Source organism: Ambystoma mexicanum, chromosome 5q, assembly GCF_040938575.1.
Source record: "Ambystoma mexicanum isolate Mex_15411 chromosome 5q, UKY_AmexF1_1, whole genome shotgun sequence".
NCBI lineage: Eukaryota > Metazoa > Chordata > Amphibia > Caudata > Ambystomatidae > Ambystoma > Ambystoma mexicanum.
The window spans coordinates 659,618,993-659,633,304 of NC_090933.1; the positions used below are offsets into that span (position 1 = coordinate 659,618,993).

Below are 14,312 nucleotides of genomic sequence, written 5' to 3' on the forward strand. Positions count from 1 at the left end.
AAAGGCACAGTGAGTAAAACAAGTGGCTGCGAACTCTCAAGTGGTTAATAACCACTGAACAGGTTATCATGTCTGTTCTTGCGAGAGAGGGGCGCCCGCTACCTTTGTAAAACTGCTATTTATTTAGTTTAACTATGAGGGACAGAGCTAGGATTCCGACATTGGACTTTTTGCTTTGGTCATCCGGACTGTGACATTAGTTATTTGGTTGAGGTAAGGCAACCCCTTTTAGAGTTAGGGCAAGATAGGTTTTTCTTTTCATTTTCTCACTTGAATGCAATTTTATTGCCAACTACCATGACCACTATGTGTCCGATCTTACTTCTGCACCCTTACACTTAACAGACAGCTAATCTTTTTGCAAGCATAAACTCAGTTTTGTACATTTGCTACTGCACAGCATGGACAGATATTCCTTAGCATGTACAAGCATCACATTATATGCCATTGTTCAACCATTAAATGGGCGGGTACTGCCATCTAATTCCATATTCAGCAGTGTATTCCTATGAACCGCCATCCCATGTCAGGAACGTGTTCGTATGGCCATGCCCCACAATAAAATGCCAGCTTTAGTTACAAATGTTTATGCACCATAATCACATTTCAAATTCAGACACACATGCCCAGATCATGACATCTATGCAAAGATATTACCACAAATGTCCCAGGTCTAGCTATATATGCCACTGTGCCACCTTCAAAGTACAGGCTCATCTACATGCAACAATAACATGCTTGTTTTAGACATACATGTCCATTCAAGATGATTCATCCACTAGAAGAACTTAATAAGCCCCTGGCCAGCATTGCAGTGCCAGTTTCAATTTCAGATGTCAAGAGTCACCTTCCGTAAATTTATCTACCACATTCTGGTGAGTTACCAGTCCTCCGTCACCTTTGGAGTGTAGGACGTGGGTGGCTCAGCACTGGGAGGAACAGCAATATAGGCCAAGCATCAGCATTTTGGGATTGACCTCTGAGCCAATTACGTTCCAGTCTTCTCTTGCACACTCCTCAGTATTGGACACACCAGAGACAGGTCTTACTAATGGATAGGTCATGGGCATGATATGATATGATATGGCATTTGTAACCCGCCTATACACAAGTGTTTCAAGGCGCAAGATTACTGTTCACAATACTACCTCGGCTCTTACAACAATGAATTTGGCACCCCAATGCTCCTTTAACATTGGGCTAATCTCCAGGGACGTCATTTCACCAAAATGCGAGGGGTAGAGGAAGTGACATTATATGACCCTCGACCTCTGATGACATCACAGTAAGTGATGTCATTTGAATCCACCCCGAAGTGATATCACAGGAAGCGATGGACCACAACCTTTCACTCCTTGTCAAAACAGGAAGTGGCATCACACAGCATTATTCCTAAGTACACTATGAAAAATATGGTTACGATATCACTACAATGTGATATACATTTCATACAAGAATGGATCACCATATGTATCGTCAATATCAGTGTGTATATGCCCAAATTACCAAATTATTGTGAATGCAAGCAGACATGCAAGGCCAAAGGTTAATGATGTGTTATTATATAGCACTTACGCTTAATCGCTTTATATAGAACAAATATACATACAATATCACCCAACCTGTGCTGGTACTCATTTAGTGACCACAGAAGAATGAAAGGCTGAGTTGAGGTGAATAGACTAAATCAGTGACTCACCCTCTGAAGTGTGCCTGAAACAAACCTTTAATGAGTCTAGCAATTATTGTTTAGAATTCCAGAAAGACACAGTATTTGTTATTCCTATTCTTTCTTATTTAGGGTCACAGCTCTAAGTGTTACACTTTTGGAACCCTATGTTGTTTTAAGAGGCCTGAGCAAGAAAGCCAGCCGCTCAAGAAACATATAGGTACATGGCACTGGCCACAGCCCAGGAGCTCACATTTTTTTTAAAAAAAGATGTGTGTGTTCTTTTTATTTTATTTAGGGTAGCAAGGGAGACCACAGGGGTATCAAGGAAGACGTCAGGGGTCGCAGTTACGACCCCAGACGACCGCCATATGACATCCCTGCTAATCTCGCTCTTTCATTCAAGAAAACCGAAATGCCCAAGTACACAAACACAGAGTGCTTTGGCTTGGCAAGACTAACTTCCTTCCTAATAAGTGCGAAGGGCGTCTATGTCCATACTGAATTCCCATAAGGAATCACTGCAGGCTCCACCCACTCCTGCAGCTAAGCAAAGGGGACATTTTCCCTACTATTGGGTAAACATTTCTGACTTACTTGTTATGTCAAGTTCGCTAAAGACACATATAAACTTGTTTGAATGCTGGCAAATCACAATTACACGCTGAGAATGTGAGCATGCAAAAATCACGTATTTGATAAGAAACAGCATCAGGCAAGTATACTCCAAAAAAATAAAAATATATCACAATCCACTTAATCAAGGAACATGAGCAAGTTAGAGTGTGACGAAAGGTGGGGCTGTAGGGCACAAATGAAATGACAACAATGACAACGTGTCCACGAACTCCTTAAGTTTCTACTGTTAGAAGACAACAAATGCAAGTGTGGTTCATCTACACAGACATGTTGCAACCTGATCGCCACTATATTAACCAGATAAATTCAACTCATTATGTAGCTCTAGCAAATGTAATTGCCTGTTCTTACGAGAACATATTAAATATAAACACATATGCTTCTGCAGATATGTTTGAGGGATTTGCTAATTGCTTAATGGAAGAGGTCTTTCAAATACTAATTCCTTCATTTAGTTTGACTGATTACATTTTATTGGAAGCAATATTAGCATGCAAGCATGGGTTTATCAAGGACAACTTATGTCCAAATGGGAAATATGCAGTGCCACGTATTGGCAGTGCCATACTCTGAAGAGCGCTCACCGGTGTGTAGCCCCCATAAGAGTACAGCATCCACCTCTCACGTCATCCCTGCCTAAAGTAAAAGAAGCAGAAAGCACGTGATTTAGTGCCCAAAGAGAGGGACCAGGTTTGCACTTAGAGAAAGGCAGGAAATCATATTGCACCATTCCCATGTGGTCTTACGTTGCCCTTCGTAACCCGTGATTCCATACTGATATTGTGTCCTATATTACAGTACATTGCATTACATTATTTGGACCCTGAGGCATAAAGGCGGAGATAATAGAAACAGGACAGTACCAGAGAACATAAAAGCAGAAATTAGAGCCAGGGTTAATGAGTAGAAAGCAGATCTAAATTTAAGAGAATAAAAGTGTTTTCAATTCTTTCTTAAATACCGGCAGAGAGCTTTGGCATCTTAGTGTGTAGGCAGCTGATTCCAAAGCTTTGGGGGGGCCACCAAAAAGAAGGCCCCATTCTCTGCTTTCGAAGTTCTACTCCAAGGTAGAAACAAATAGTTCTGTCCACAGGATCTCAAAGCTCTACCATTAACTTTGTCAACGATAGAAGCCTGCAGCTATGATGGCATAAGGCCAAGCCTACACTTATAAGTTTACAACTAGTACTCTAAACTTAGCTTGAGCCTCTATCGGAAGCCAATGGAGGGAGCGCCTAGCATTGGAGACATCAACTCGGCGAGACAGACCCATCACAACTCTGACTGTCCAATTTTGAACTACCTGTAGCCTATGAATTTAGCGCTTACAAAGTCTGACCAAGAGACTACTACAATAGTCGATCTGGGCCCCTGTAATGGCTCTGGCAACCGTTGCCGCACTTGCCTGAGTGATAAGGGTCTAAGATGACAAAGCAATTTGACGTAGTAGACTGAACCAGAGACCACACTGGTTACATGGGGACTCATGGAAAGTGACTGATCAAGGATCACCACCAAGATCTTTATTTTAGGAAGTGGAGCAATATTATCCACCCCTGGCCTAAAAGAGCTGTATGCTCTGTCCATCTTAAGTAAGGAGGCTGGGCTGCCCACTATCATCAGCTCTGGCTTCCCTTTATTCAATGCAAGGTTGTTATCAAGCATCCAATTCTCAATGAGGTCAAATACTCTTTTTAATTCTTGTTCGTCCTGCAAGTGACAGCCTGAAAGCAGGATGACACATTGAGTGTAGTCCGCATAGTTCAAAAACATGACCCCTCTGACTCTAAACCGGTGAAGAAAGGGGTCATTTGTATTTGTATTTATTTTATTTGTATAGCGCAAACCAGGCCCAAAGGCTACCGGGCGCATATCTTGAAACAAAGGTTACATAGTAAGTAGATTACATAGATATTTACAATTGAACATTGAGGTACAACCAGAATGCATATTCGGAACGTAGTGCAGAGTGAACATATAGATTGTCTAATATGCAGTATTATCAATAAATCAGATAGTCGTCGAGGTGGCAAGCCAAAGTTTGGCTTTGTGTTTGAAAGAATTCAAGGATGGTAGGTTTCTGATAGTGAGGGGCACAGAGTTCCAGAGTTTGGCTGCCAGGATTGGGAAGCTCGACCCTCCAGCTGTTTGAAGCTTGTACCTAGGGATCAGTAGGCTCTGGCTCGTGGCAGATCTTAGATGTACTGAGTGAACCGTGAAGATAGATAGGTAGGGGCCAAGTTATTCACACATTTGTAGGTCAGTGCGAGAGATTTTAATGAGATCCTTTGGGTGACTGACAGCCAGTGAAGGTTCTTCCTTGTTTCTGACATGTGCACTGTTCTCGGGATGTTGAGGGCTGTTCTTATGGCGTTATTCTGTATGACCTGAAGCTTGTCAAGGTTACATTGGTTCGTGCCTTGGTACAGTGTGTTACAATAGTCAAGTTTGGGCATAACCAGAGACCTAGCAAGGGTAATGCAGTTCTGAGTAGAAAGGAATGGACGGCATGCTGTAATTAATTTGCAGGTATATGCAGAAGTGGCTGCGACTGCATGTGTTTGTCTGTGGAGGGAGAAGGTGGAGTCAAGATAGATTCCAAGAGTTTTTGTGTCTTTGGAAACTTTTATCAGATTACCATCGATGTTAAAGGAGCTGAACAGAGGGTTCAGTTTGTTCAGTCTTTGTTGTGTACCTAGGATAAGGAGCTCTGTCTTATCGTCATTTAGACACAGCTCGTGTTGAGCCATCCAGGCTTGGATGACAAGGTAGATGTCGTTTAGAGATTTCGAGTCCACTGTGTAATCCCCTGTGATGGGGATGATTATCTTTGTGTAGATACTGTAGATATTGTACTGTAGATATTATACAAGCAGGGGGCCATACTGGCCCCCTGTGGTACCCCAAAAAGAACAGGAACGGGCGAGGCCTCCGCCACATCCGAGCAGACTTTGCTGTTTCTATTCTCCAGAAAAGAGACAATCCAAGAAACAGCCAACGGTGAGAAATTGGCTGCCTCAGCCGGTCTGGAGGTCAGGATGGAGTGTTTGAAAAGTTGAACGCAGCTGACTGGTCCAAAGATATTAAAAGAGAGAACGAACCCGTATCGATCTGATCCAATAATCTGGACTTGAGATCGAGAAGAGAGGTCTCTGTGCCAAAGTTCTGCCTGAATCCAGACTGATAAGAATTCCAAATCGGGTATAGATTGAGGTGTTCCGATATCTGTCTATATGCCACCCTTTCTAATATTTTTAACAGAAAGGGGGTATTAGATATCGGGGGATAAATCAGTGGCTTATCCCTTGGGATCCCTGTTTTTTTTAGGATGGGAGTGACCATAGTTTGTTTAACGTCATCGGGGACCTTGCCTTCACACAATGAGGTGTTAACAAATGTGCAGATAGCTTTTAAAGGGGAGGTCTGGCGGGTATGTTTTTATAATCAGGGAGGAACAGAATCCCCTCTGCATAACCTTCTTCAGTGCCTCCACTGATATCTATTGAAAATTAAATTGGGCTACCATGGATGTGCACGTAGACAGCATTCGAGACCCACTGTTCAACCTCAAATATAGTGCTTTCTTTTTTTCCCCCCAACATCTCCGTTCTGATACCCACAAGATTTTTTTTCAAACCATCTTGTATTTGCTGACACCAGTTGGCATCCCTTAACTATAATTGGTCAACAGGAGGAGGAACAACCTCTTGCTGTTTAAGAATTTTTAAAAGGTCCTTTACGTCCGACTGAGCACCAGCAATTCTAATATTATGGAAGTTCTTTTTGCCTCCATGATAGCCGATTTGTAATATTTTACTACATTTTTATATAACATTAAGGTGGCATAGCCTGGGGAAGATTTCCAGGTATAAAATGTCTCGAGTGTCAAAGCTTTATGTTTGCGGAGTTCTACTGTAAAGCAAGGTTTAATTTTTGTTTTCTTCCTTCTTTTGTTCTTTCAGCTTTAGCGGTGCTAAAATGTTAGAGATGTTAGCCATATTTGAGGCTAGGTGAGTTGACATAACTTGAAGAGTAGTATCCAACGAAAATCTAAGAGTACTAGCTAGTAAAGGTTCGATGTTATTCTGAGCTACGCGACTGAGAGTATCCATTCAGCCTATTCCTAATTTTCAAAGGGAACAGGACTGATAAAGAACAATGCACAAAAGTGTGGTCTGACCACAGACAAGGAGTAACAAAAACATTATGACAAGTAACATAAAGGACCTCAGGCCAGTCCAAGGTATGGCCAAGCACATGGGTAGGTACAGTCACATGCTGTAGAAATCCTAGATCGAACAGAGACTGTTGTAACTCAGTTATGTTAATGTTACTGTTAAAGGACATTTGTACCGCGCACTATCACCACCAGAGTGGTCCCTTGGTGCTCTGGCGACTCTGAAAGAGGAGGGGAGGTAGAGTTAGTGGGAGGAAGCAGGAAAAGTGCAAGAGAGCAGTGAGAAATGTTGGCGGCCTCAGCCCGGTGGGTCCGTTGGCTGGGCCTGGGGTGTTTGTGGCCGGTAGTCGTCGTGTACTGTTGTGCAAGACTATGTGTGTTTTTGTTTTGTTGTTGCAATGTAGTGAAGTTTGTGCGGTTTGTTGTGCTGTAGGTTTTGGTTGTGTTTGGTTTGGAGTTTGCGAGTAGTATGCAGAAAGGGAAATTGTTAGTAAGGTTGGTTAGTTTGCGTCTCTATCCTGAATTGAAGCGCTCGGCTTGCGTAGTCTCCCCTGTTGCGGCTCTGTCCTGATCCGGGTCTGACTGGCATACAGGTTCCTTACTCCTCTAGCCCCGCCTCTAACATGCTCTCTCATAGCTCCCCTTATCCTCCATTCATACTCCTGTGGCCAGTGCACCTGCCAATGACAACCTCTCAGGTAGTGGGGTGATTGCCAATATCTCGATAATTCCACACCAATGTGGTACCTGGCGGTAATTAAGGGGTGGGCGAAAGTGTTGGTGGGATTGCCTGGGGTAGTTGACTCAGTCTCTGTGTGTGCCGCCTGTGTTACAGTCTATCCGGTGTCACCCGTCCATGTGCCATGGGCGTTACTCTCTCAGGTCAGGGATGTCCGTGTCTTTTTGGTTTAGTCATCCTTTTTTCCAGTTTCGGTTTCCAGGTTTAGTCTGTGGTGTTGTAGAGCCAGGTTTTTAGTGATTTCCTGAATTTTAGGTGATCTTCAGTGTTTCTTATTTCTTTTGGGATGTTGTTCCAGGTTTCTTGCAGCTAAGTGGTAGAAGGAGGTTTTTTCTTAAAGTATGGTTTGAGTTCCAGGCGGATTTCGTTGCTTGATCGGAGGGGTCTAGTTGGTTTGTAGACTGTTATTTTCTTTTGTAGGAATTCTGCTCCTTGTCCACTGATTGCCCTGTGCGTTATGCACATTGTTTTGAAGGTGATGCAATGTTTTACTCGGAGCCAGTGTAGTCTTTTTAGGGCTGGAGTGATCTGGTCTCTTCTGGATAGTTTGAGGAGTAGTCTTGCTGCTTCATTTTGGATCTGTTTCAGTTTCTTCAGGAGGTATTCTGGTGTTCCGAGGTAGAGGCTGTTTGCATAGTCAATTTTAGACATGATTAGGCCGACGATAGTGAGTGTTTTGTGCATGAAGGAGAGGAAAGGTAGAATTCTTCTTGCCGTGTGGAGGAGGAAAAAGCATTTCTTCACTGTTGCATTTATTTGTGTTTCCAGGGTTAGGTTGTTGACCATTAGGACTCCCAGATTTTTTACTACCTTCAATGTTGTTGGTGCGTTTCCCATTTCCGTAGGCCATGGGATGGTGGTTTTGGTCTCTTGGTCTTTGGATACGATCACGATTTCTGTCTTTCCTGGGGTGAAGACTTCTTTTAGACAGTCGGTTATGGTTGAATGGTCGGCATCAGTGTCTTTGATTTTGTAGATGATCTGAGGGTCATCTGCGTAGTTGTAACATGTAATGTTGTATTTTTTGAAGATTTTGATGACCGGAGTCTGATAGATGTTGAAATATAGTGGAGATAGTGAGGATCCTTGTGGTACGGCACAATCATTAACTCGTGGAGTGGATTAGAAAGGTTTTATCCATACGGTTTCTGTTCTGTCTGCTAGGAATGATTTGGTCCAGCGTATTGCTGTGTCTGTTATGCCTATGTCTTCTAGTCTTTTGGTCAGGGTTTTATGGCTGACTGTGTCAAAGGTTGCAGAGAGGTCGAGCAGAATAAGGGCTGAGGTAGTGTTTGAGTCTGCGTTAGTTTTGAGGTCGTCCCAGATGGATAGTAGTGCTGTTTCCGTTCCTCTCGCTGGTCTGAAACCGATTTGAGCTTGGTCCAGCAGGTGGTGATTTTCTATGTGTTCTTGGGTTAGTTTATATACGTAGGTTTCTAGAAGTTTCGCTGGGTAGGGGATGTTAGAGATAGGCCTGTAGTTGGAAAGGTCATCTACATCACCACTTGTGTTTTTTAAGAGTGGCTTGATGTATGCTGATTTGATGATCTTTGGTACAGTCCCTGTTGATAGTGATAGATTTAGAAGGTTTCTATAGTGTTCTGCTGGCGATCGTTGTGCAAGGATTGATTTGTAGATGTCTGGGGGACATGGGTCCATGGGTGATCCCGCTTTCTTGCTTCATTTAACCAGCATTGCGAATGCCTCTGCTGATATTTCAGGAAAGATTCAGAGTTTGTGTTGTGGTTCCGAGTTGGGTTTGTTGGGTTGTATGTTGTGGTTGGTTGGTCGCTTTTGTATGGTTTGACTGATGTCGTTGACTTTTTTTTAAGCGATCTGCCAGGTCGTTGCATAGTTTTTCTGAGGGGGTTGGGGTGTTATCGCAGCCTGGTGGGTTTCCCATTTCTTCAATGATGCTAAACATTTTTTCTGGGGCAATCTTGTCTATTGTGTCTGCGATCCATTTGTGCAGTATCTCTGCTTTTCCGTCTAGGTCAGCTAGCTCCAGTTCTGTAGTTGAGGATTTTGTTAATTCCAGTTGTTCGAATAGGTTGCTTTCTTTGACGTGTTTCCAGTTTCTTTTGGTGGTGGTTGTGAGTTTCGGATGTTGGATGTAGGATTGGGTAGGCAGAGTGATCACGAATGGGATGATGAGATGGTCGCTCCATAGTATTTGTATTGGAGGTGCCGTGGTGATGAGTTTTTCTTTGGCGAAAATTGCGTATAGGGTGTGTCCTGCCGAGTGCGTTGCTCCTTTGACTATTTGTCGTAGTTTCATGGTGCTGAGTTGTTCAATTAGTGAGTTTTGGGAGTTGGCGTGGCTGTCTTCAAACCAGATGTTGAAGTCCCCCAGGATGCTTAGGTGTTCGTGGTTGATGGCTAAATTGGTGATGGCTTCTATGAAGTTATCGACGAATGTTGCATCATATGTTGGTGGTCTGTATACCAGGATGAATGTGATGTTGGTTTTTGGTCTTGCTGTTAGGTGTATTACCATGGTTTCGCAGTTGAGGATGTTGAGTGGTTCATCAGTTTTTATTTTCAGGTGTTCTTTGAATGCTATAGCAATGCCTCCTCCTTTTTTGTTTTTTCTGTTTATTTGTAGGCATTTGAAGTCGGTCGGAAGGCAGTTTTGGAGTGTGATTTTGTAGTTGTCGTCCAGCCATGTTTCTGTGATGAACAGGATGTCAATGCCGTTGTCGTCGGGTAGGTCGAAGATCTCTGTTGAGTGTTTTGACATGGATCTTGCGTTTATTAGATTGCAGTGAAGTTTGGAGGTGTTGTTTGGTTTGGGTTTTGTCTAGGTCGTCTTCCGCTCGGTGTTGAGGTTTCCTTCTTGGTCGGCCATTTGTTGGGCTGTGGGATTCGGGGTGTCAGTGTCTTCAAAGAGTTCTTCTAGGTTTTGTCTTGGGTTTTTTTTTGTTTTCATCAGGTTCGTCTTCCAGGAGTTGTGATTGTTGATTGGAAGTTCCTCTTGCTTTGGTGATGTAGGGGGTTATTAGGTCGATCATCTGTTTGTTGTTTGTTTTGTTCATCCTTCTTCTACTTGCTTGTGTTAGGTTGATTGATGTTGCTGCTTCTAATGTTGGGTTGGATTGCCGTGGTGGCCAGTTGTCTGCGGGGTCTGGCGTGAGTATCTTCACCATCACCTTATCAGTGGTTAATATCTCCCAATATGATCAACCGAGAGAGAGGTTTAAGCCGAGGTAGTATAAGATTGTTAAGAGCCTCAGCCCATCTTATGTTCAATGATGGGTTACAATACAGGAGGAGGATATTAATAGCAGATTCTGCATTCATACCAATATTGATATAGCTGGAATCTATTTCCTCAATGATATGACCTGGGACTTCTCATATAGAGAGGGTCTCTTTAAGAATAAAGGCCACACCCCCGCCTCTACCCTCAGATCTATCCTTACAGATCATGACATAGCCAAGTGGGATCGCTAAATTAAAGCTAGCCCCCGAGGAACTGGAGACCCAAGTCTCTGTCAAGGCACATACATCCAGATTATGGATAAAATGTTAGATGTCAAGGAGTTAATACCTGAAAGACTGAAATACTCCTTTCAAATTAAATGTTGGCAGTGCCACACTCTGATCAGTGCTCCCAGCTTTCTGATACCCTTCAGACTGTGGCATCCAACTTCCTCTTATTCTCTGCACAAAGCAAGAGACATAAAAAGAACATGGCTGGTTGTTGTATTGCTTTTACTATATCCAACGTTTCTGCAACATTTTTAGTTTTGGCTGTTAGGTGGCGCTCTAGGCAAAACTATTACAATGGAACAGAGATATGAGGGGGATGGGATATGAGGAGCATACAGCTTGCAGTTGTAGTTGGGCTGCTTACCCACCCATTGAACTCCCACACTAATTCCTATGACCTTTCCCACCCACTGCCTGGTTCTTCCTATTCAAACCACAGCCTCTTGGTCTCTCTTTGAGCTTGCTCTACTGTGTAGTAACAGTAAACCTTGTGCTCTTTAGGGCCTGTCAGTGTTTTTTCTAAGAAGAATATGTGTTAGTCCATATCTGTTAGCATATTTCTTTTCTTATTCTTTCAGTTATCTGTGTAAGTCCCTAGTATCATTTGAAATGAATCAATTAATTCCCCTATAAAGACATTAACAGTGAGCTGGTTGCAATTCGAACTCAACCACCTCATGACAAGTGCCTTTCTTTAAGAATTATAGTCCTTAAAATATAGTTTCAGTAGAACTAGTCAAACATAATCCAATTAAGAAGATTCCCTTTCCCTCAGAATCCTGTCTGTTATGTGCCTTTGTTTCTTATCCCAAAAACCAATTTACGATTTTGACTGCTAAGCCTCTTTTCTTAGCTGTTTGTCATTTTAAAGCCTGTGTAAAATATGAAATAGCAATTTTGCCGCGTGTGTTTTCCTGTGCATTGTTTTCCTCCCAAAATCGATTTCTCACCTGTGTTCACATTGCTCTGGTTCCCTGTTCAGTAGTCTGTAAGCTTCCTAGTCACTGAAGGGCAGCCGCACAAATTTCTGTCTTAGCTCTTCCACTGTAATTGTAAACTGATCTATAAGTAGCAAGTAAAATCCAAGTATGTCATTTTGCTCATTTTGAGGGTTTTCATTTAGTTTCTGGCCTCCCATTCTGTGTTGGTGGGCTGAATCTTAAATCGGATTTATCCCTCTTCTTTCTGACTCCTTGCCACTGCTTTCCATCCACAAATAATTTAACCAACAGGTGTTTGGGGGAAGTGTTGCAGGGGTAGTTTTTAACCTATGCAATACGTCATTGTGAAGAAAAGTGTTTTTGTTTCCATTTCTATTAAAAGTGTATTTATCTTATGTTAGAAGTTGAATTAACTGTGTTATAAGATGTTGCATTTGTATTGCCATGCCGTGGTGGCTGCTGCCCTAAATTCTGTTTTGCTCTGATTTTTCCATTGAATTCTAAAAATAAATAAACATTTCATTGTTACACCCTGGCCTGGTTCATGATCCATTGCGACACTGGGTATTTGTCAAGGTGGGTGTGAGGTGGGTTGGGCCGTATCGTAAGCCAAGAATCCAGGAATCAAATAACAATAAAAAAAAGTTTTTATAGTGCGTCACCTTCAGTGTTAGTGGAAGAAGTGCCTGGTGGAGTGTGCCGTGTTCTAAAATCCGCTAAACGTTGGGGGCTCATGCCGTGATCGAAGTACGTGTTTCCACCCGTGACAGGTTAACACAGCAGGCTAACTCAGCAAAGGTAGTGATACTTTTGGTGGTTAGAAAACTGTGTTACACTGTAAAAGCACCAGCCCAAAACCTATACCCCAAGTATGAGGCCTGTGTGTAAAAATAAAGTAAAGCTAAACCTAAGCTGTGCAAAAGCAGAGTACAGATTTGTCCTTGCATAGATAACTAAATAAAGGAAGTACACTTTTCATAATGAGCACTATCGAGATTAACATGGCTAGGCAGCACCTTCTGCATAAACTATTCGTTAGAGGGTGATGGGTGGAGCAGGAACAGGAAGCCTGGCTGTCCAGCATGATGCAACATGTCACCTCCATGAACATGGATGTGTGGCAGGACAGTGGCCTGTTACCGCAAGCATTGAATGAGTTTTACATGACTCAGAATATTAAAGAGGATCAGCTTAAAATGGTCCAACTCATTGCCTACATATACCTCCACATTGGGTTATGGAGGAAAAATGCCTAGAAAGTATAACACTTGCGCAAAACCAGTCTGAGCTCTTAAACCAAACCCAGAGTGAATTAGAACAGGTAGAAGAAAAATTGCAAAAGAGCCAAAAGTCTGAGGTAGAATTTGAAAACCACATCAAGTAGCTCAAAGAAGAGTTGGCTATACAACGACAAAACGATTTAGAGCAAGAGGCCAAATTTGATACATTAAAAGAGGAGTGTCAGGAAAAGGTTGACTCTCTGGAAATTGAATCAACAAATAAAATGTAACAGAGCCTGGCCAGAGCAGATAATTACTTTACAAAAACAGATTGAGAAATTGGAAGAGGAGAGTAATACGGTAATCATTAAGGAACTCCATTCCCAAACAGAATTTGACCAAGAGTGCCAGAAGTTAGGTGCTATAAAACAACAAAGAGAGGAACTGACTTAACAGGTTGGCACCCTGTATCAAGAAAAAGATGCCCTATACCAGGAAGTGTGCAAATTAAAAACAGACCTATAGAAAAGATAGTCAGACCTTCAGGAGCGGAATTAACTAAAAGTAGAATATGAAAACTTAATGGGGCACACAAGACAAGTAGAATTTGATCTTAAAGAGACCACCAAGGCCAAAAATGTGCAGAGAGTTGAGATTCATCTCCTGCAACAAAAGTGGTCTGAGTGTTCCCAAGCAATACAAGAGGCCCTCTGTGATGAGAACAGGGGACTTCAGACCCAGGTAGCAGCACAAGGGAAGGTAATAGAGGCAAGTCAATCCCTAGTAGCAGAGCAAAAGGCTCAGGCCTTTGCCTACTATCAAGAGGTAGGGGCTGAGAAGGAAAAACTTTGGAAGTTGGAAAAAGAGTATGCTAGGTTGAATCAAAATTTGAGGGACCCCGAACAAGTAGAGAGTGGCAGGGCAACCCCTGATCATGGTGTGATGCACTCTGTACCAGGGGCCTCAAACCCATTTACCACCTCATATGCACAAGGCACTGCTGACTTCATGTCCACAGGTTCACCCAAACCAGGAAACTATGAGGCAGCTATACTTAAATAGGCCTAGCATGATTGAGCGGGCAGGTCAGCGTCCATCAGAGACTGATGGGCGGGCATACCTGTTCAGATTAAAAAATGTCATGGCTGATGGATCTGAGCAGGAAAGCTCCTATGAGGAGGAAATCAGGGAGCTAGACCTGCAGAAACATCACCTACAAAAGAACCATTTAATTTGCTTTGAAGAGAAAAGGGAGTTTGAATGGAGGCCCCAAAAGAGTATTCTGAAAACCTCCATCCAATCAGGGAAGTGGGGGAGGGGGTTATCCACCAGCCCTGGAAGCAGGGAGGAGTCAGAAGACTACTCTCCTGTGTGAAAGACAGAGTCCAAGGGGAGCGACCCAGAGGGCCCAAGGCACAACAGGGGAGATGAGACT

The 14,312-nt window shown here is 42.8% G+C and overlaps 1 protein-coding gene across 2 annotated transcripts in view; it reads right to left on the reverse strand.

Annotated features, from left to right (window-relative positions):
• The window catches only part of CYP7B1 (cytochrome P450 family 7 subfamily B member 1), a 1,473,462-nt gene that overhangs the window by 1,144,453 nt on the left and 314,697 nt on the right, over window positions 1-14,312 (reverse strand). The gene's annotated exons all lie outside the window — the stretch shown is intronic.